This window comes from Engystomops pustulosus, chromosome 4, assembly GCF_040894005.1.
Source record: "Engystomops pustulosus chromosome 4, aEngPut4.maternal, whole genome shotgun sequence".
NCBI lineage: Eukaryota > Metazoa > Chordata > Amphibia > Anura > Leptodactylidae > Engystomops > Engystomops pustulosus.
The window spans coordinates 8,623,021-8,629,657 of NC_092414.1; positions in this window are offsets into that span (position 1 = coordinate 8,623,021).

Sequence of the window (6,637 nt, forward strand, 5' to 3'; positions counted from 1 at the left end):
TTGTGTGTTTGTATTGTATTATTATAACATCTTTTTATCTAAATAAAGCAATTAGATTAATGATTTTAATGAAATAAAACAAAATCACCCTACCTAATTTTGTGCAGGTCTTCCTCACTTCTGCAAAGACAAATTTGACTGTCAACCCTATGGGCCACCCCACCATTCCTCAATGTTGCCTAACCTAAGGACCAGGGCTGTCGTGTAAAAAAACCCCCATATAATTACCCACTTTGCGACAAACACCTACATCATGGTCTGCACTTACTCTAGAAAGCCTTGCAATTTAGCAGGTAAAGCAACAACCTACCTATACAAGATGGTGCCTAAACGATAAAGTCTACTATCTTAGCCCCCTGGCATTCACTCAAACATTTCACTGCCACCACCTACACTTGACTTATTAAATTATAATAAGAAGGCAAATAGGTTCTGGTCTTGATAAATCCCTCAACAATTTAGATGCCAAAATTAGCTATAAGATTACTTAAAGTTTCTCTCTACGGGAATTTAAGTTCTTTAAGGCTACAAGCAGAGAATTATAAAATTTTAAAGATTTAATACACAGATGTGCAGTGCAGAATATATACTACTACTGTTTTATCTACTACTACTTTTACCACAATTGACTTTAATCCTACTTGTAATTTAATTACTACAACTACTATTCGTACAACCAACTACTAGAGATGAACAAACGTGACATTCAAGTTCAGCGTTCTGGTTCGGCCACCTGACCAGGACATATTTCCGTATTGGTGTCCCACTGGCCAATCATAGCTATGGCTTCATTTGTCAGATCGGTTATTCGGACAATTTAAATCCCAGTCAGGCTCTGCCAGGAAGAAATGTGGGTGTATCGCCCAAAGACTCCCGAAAAGGCTGAATGGAAGCCTGTGTGTGAGACAATTGAAACTTATATTCACCAAATTACTTGGACCTAATTTGTACTTGTGAGGTCCCACCAACAAGATAGAGTTGAGAAATTTTACTCTATCGGCCTTGTAAATTTCAAAACTCTAGCAGCTTGGAAATAGGGTCAGATGACATAACACCCATTATGCCTAGTCACACCAAGTTTGGATTGGGGAGGCGGGTGATAGAGGATGAAGTATCCAATCAAGATGGTTGCATTGTCAATTATATCATGGAAAGATTTATGAGTTTTCTTTAAAACTCACCTAAAAAAAATCTCACTTGGGAGGGGGGGGGCAGTGTATTTCATGAGCATGTGATCCTCCCATTCTTAGTGATGTCACAAGCCGGAGGGTGGGAGGAAGACCCACAGTGTATAAATTATGGGCCTATGCTAATGGACATTGTCGGTCATCTTGAGACTCCAAAATAACACCTGGAAGGCTGCCCAAAGGAATTCTTAGCCCGGTGTAACATCCTTGCCAAGATTTTTACTTGGTCAGCGCCATTAATTTCTGCATGTGTGGCTTAGGTTTCGGCTGTGTTTGGGTTCATTGAGCCATATTGTGTTCCCCGCGGGTCAGCCCTGACCAGCAAAGGGTTACTAGGGCACCTGATCCAGTCTGCTGCTGGAGGCGTGTCCAGGAACTCATTTATATACCTGGTTGGTTCCATTACACCCGCCTAGTTTTACTATATCTCAGCTTTGTGTCTTGCCTCTGGTATTGTTATTCTATTATTTATTCTGCTTTATTCTCTTGGACTGTGATTCTGTACCGTATAAGCTATCTGCATTGTGACCCAGACCCCTGACCTCCCTTTCTGTGTAATTTGTTTGAGTCTTGTTTTGTGTCTTAGGGAGGGACCATCTTTGTTGTTGTCCTGTATTGCCCTAGGATAGATGAGGCAATTAGGCAGGTGACAGTTTTTGGGGGTTCAGTTTAGGGCTCACTATCCTGTCTGTGCCCCAAGCCACACCATTACACTGGGTCTTACAGGGGCAGATATTAACTATTTCGTTAGTAGGGCTATTCATATATTGTTTTATAACCTTTTTACCTGACAATTGTATATTTTTTTATGTTTGCACTGTACTTTCTGTATATTTCATTTTAAAACTTAATAAGTCTCTGCTTGTAGCTTTTAAGAATCAATGTTTCTGAAAAGATAGCGCTACTGAGATCTATTCTTTAGTAATCATATAGGAAATTGTGTACATTTAAGTCTGTAACTTGGGTTTGCTAAATTGCTGAACAAATTATGAAGGCAGGCACCTATTTGGCTTACTAAGATTAATTATTAATTTAAAAGCAATGAGGAAACTAAATGAGCGCCAGGGCTGGGAGTGTAAAGTTTAGGTGCCATCTTGCGTAGGTGGGCGGGGCTCTATGTGCTAGTATGGTCACAATTCGCATTTAAATATATCCCTGGATTGCTCTATGCAACTTAATTAGATTGAAGGAGTCCAAAGAGTTGAAACTTTAACTTGGTGTCTGTGATTTCACGGAAGCGATATCTTGTGACAAGGTGTGTCCTTAAAACACTAAGCAAATAGTCACAGATTAAAATATAACTTTTATAGAAATGGAAAAAAAAACAGTCTCATAGTATATAGACTGCTGGGTTAGACAGACAGCTTTTTTTTAAAGTTTTCTTTATTTACTTTAGCATATACAATGATTCATATCATTACGCTCTGAAGTGCGTCAATTCTCGGTTGTACGTACTAAAGAAAATATCAGACTATAGAGAGAAAAAATCTTGTTTAACCCCTAATAACAAATTGTATTTTAAAGTGAGGGAATTTAATATTTTATGCCGTGTACTGGGAAGTGGGAAAAAAATCCCAAATGCAGGGAAATTGATTAAAAAAAAAGCACCTTGTGCTGAAAAACCCTAATTCGGCTTATACTCGAGTCAAGAAAAAAACAAAATGGCATCAGCTCCGTATCCCCGCGGTCCGTCGCAGGGATCGTGACGTCATCGGCACACACTATGATGTCAGCGTGCGACTGACGTCGTGATGCCTGCGAAGTACCACTGGGACACGGAGCCGATGCCAGAGCCGCGGTGGATAGAAGAGGGGTTGGTAGGCCATATACTTCAGGGGGCTTGCAGGCTATATAGTACAGGGGCTGGCAGGCTATATACTACAGGGGGCTTGCTGGCTATATACGGGGGGCTGCCAGGCTATATGCTACAAGGGCTGGCTGGGTATATACTACTGGGGCTCACAGGTTACATACTAGGAGAGCTGTGACCAATGCATTTCCCACCCTAGGCTTATACTCGAGTCAATAGGTTTTTCCAGTTTTTTGTGTTAAAATTAAGATTCTCGGCTTATACTCGGGTCGGCTTATACTCGACTATATACGGTACCTACAATGTTTATGATTCAGTAAGGTATCGCTTTATTTATTTTTAATTTTATTTTTTTTCACTATTTTCCAGACCCCCTAGGGCACTTTACCCCTAGGTTGTCTGATTGCTCTTAGCATATACTGCAGTGTGGCAGTATATGGGGATTTTGCTCTTCACCTGTTACAATGTTATAAAGACGTACAGATACGTCACACGTCGGTAAGGGGTTATTACTATACAACCAATCCTCGTCTTTTATAGGAAGCCCAACAGTCCTATTTATCCGTAGTATTTGTTCTCAGCATTTATATACTTTCCCCTTTATTTCCTCCAAGGTGAAACGGATTTCAGATCTCTCCTAACAGCGCAAATGTTATGTACCACTTATAAATATCTTTTTGGTATGATATTGGTGCTCATATTTAAGAGGGAGGGGGCGGGGCCTAGTTTTTTTGACCTAGGTTTGATATCCAATGATAGGCTTGATACCATGTTTCTTTTGCTGCTGGATAGTTCCACCACATGTGATACAATCAGGGCTGGATTAAGTTAGGTGGAGTCAAAACCTAGGGGGGGGGGGGGGAGGGGCCGTCCCACTGAATGTAGCCCAAATGTGGTACACATTACTATCCTAAATTATCATTAATATTCTAAGCGTTCTCCTACTTCCTGGAGAGTTCTCTGTCCTCCTCTGACAGATCGGGTGAGGTGACTGACACACATTGCTGGTGGGGGCCCCTTTTGAGTAAAGTGGTGGGGGCCCCAGGAATGTTATTTTTAGCTGGTGACCGGTTCCAATAACTTATGCTATGTTGATTTTAAAATTGTCCTTGTTATTTCGGTACTTTATAATAGTTTGATTTACATTATCTGAGTCCCGGGTTTTGTGTAGCTGCAGCCTATGTGTGCCTGTGCAGCCTGCATTCATCCTCTCCTCCACACCATGCCCCATCTTTCGATTATGCAAATTGTGTGAAGATGAAAATGTCTACCCTGAAACAAAGGAGATGACCAATAATTACCAATTTTATTCTAATGCCACCAACGCCACCTGTCAGGCACCCCTTACTGTCTCGTGGCCAACACTTGTCCCTGCAGAGTATATTAAAGGGGTTTTCCCGCCAAACAAGTTAGGCCCTCTCCATAGGACAGGGCGTAATTAGTTGATCGCTGGAGGTCTCAATGATGAGACCACCACAGATCACGAGAATGATGAGGGGTCAGATGGGGTTTCAGGTACCTCCGTCGGAACCCATTGTCGCACCCCAAGATTAATGGAGCAGAGGCCGCGCATGACCCTTCTGCTCCATTCAAAAACAAAGTTGGTAAAACGCCTAAAAGTTGAATATGCAAAAAAGAAACATGTCAAGTATCACAATACGCAAAGGGTTATAAGCCGAAATTTGCACCAAAATATCCAAAGCTCCACTTTTTCACCATTTAGCAACACATAGGGGCAGATTTACTTACCCGGTCCATTCGCGATCCAGCGGTGGATTCGGGTCCGGCCGGGATTCACTAAGGTAGTTCCTCCGCCGTCCAACAGGTGGCGCTGCTGCGCTGAAGTTCCCCGGAGGCCCGCTGGAATGCCCTGAAATTCACCGGCCTATACCTAGTGAAGGTAAGTGTAATTTTCGCGACACATTTTTTTTTTAAATGCGGCGGTTTTTCCGAATCCGTCGGGTTTTCGTTCGGCCACGCCCCCCGATTTCCAGCGCCGATGCGCCACAATCCGATCGCGTGCGCCAAAAACCCGGGGCAATACAGGGAAAATCGGCGCAAATCAGAAATATTCGGGTAACACGTCGGGAAAACGCGAATCGGGCCCTTAGTAAATGACCCCCTATGTCTAACCTGTGATGCATCTTGGTTCAATAACTGTTTGATAAAGGAGTAATCCTACATAATGTGGTGGTGATGACGATTGATTATCGATAAGAGCCGAAATATGTTTCTGATGCTGGATATTACATTGATGTAACTGGAAATTCTTGTGGAGAGGACATGATCTCCACCACCGCTGGGACTGCCAAGATCTAGACAGGTTCTTCAGGAGCTTAGGACTGACTTCATTCTGCAGAAGTAAGCAGTGGTCCAGTCCATGTTGGCCCGTTGACTGATATTGGGTGACTGGATATCCCAGGATCCGCTTGCACTAGCACACGAGCAGCCTGTAGCGCTGTAACCTTATAGATAGAGAACATTGTAGCTGAATTATAAGACGACTCCTCGCTTTTCCGGTTTTATGTCTCCAAGGATGATCTTTGATTACCAAGAGGTATGTGACCCACAATAGATTTGTAACAGCTAAGTCTTAAGTAAATGCATGCAGTGTAGTTACAAGCCTGAAAACAGATCTATCAGTGTCACGTTCCACCGTTCCGTGGGTTCCATTGCTTTTTTAGTTAAGCTGATCCATCTAAAAGAATGAGACGAAATGCCATAACGGGTAATACCTGCCCTGCCCCAATCTCTGGGAATGGTCTACAGTACAGCTTATGTAGTTATGATGTGGTATATTGAGGTGCCGGGGGGTGGGGGGAGATACCCTCAAAACATATTGGGGGTCATTTACTAAGGGCCCGATTCGCGTTTTACCAACGTGTTACCCGAATATTTCCGATTTGCCCTGAATTGCCCCGGGATTGTGGCGCACGCGATCGGATTGTGGCGCATCGGCGCTGGCATGCACGCGAAGGAAATTGGGGGGGGGGGGGTGTGGCCGAGCGTAAACCCGACGGATTCTGAAAAACCGTCGTATTTAAAAAAAAAAAAAAGCGTCGCTGGACACGCACTTACCTTCACCAGGAATAGGATCGTGAACTCTGGCGGACCTCGGCGGACTTCAGCGCAGCAGCGACACCTGGTGGACGTCGGAGGAACTGCCTTAGTGAATCGCCGGAAGACCCGAATCCACCGCAGAGAAGGCGCCGCTGGATCGCGAATGGACCGGGTAAGTAAATCTGCCCCATTGTTGTCTATCCTGGGCTTCTGAAAGGTTCAAAAGAGTCGGGACCCAAACTGTGCACAGTTATCAGTTAACAGACCCCAGGTCCTGGCAAATCATGAACCTGGGGTTTTACCCATAGAGACAAAAGAAGTTTACTCTGTGGATAATAGCAAATTCAGCAAAAGGAAGAAAACTTTTCCATTTCTCTTGGGCATCAGATACAAAGAACTTGGGAAACTGGTCGGTGGAATGTCTCTGCCTGTCCATTAGTTTCCAGTTGAAATTCGGATGAGAAGGTCAGAGAGAGACCCTCCAAAAATTCTCTTCAGAATCTGATCAATAATTTTTTTTACGATACCATGGAGACAATGGATATGAGGTCACAAGGATGGCAACAGTTTTGCAACATCT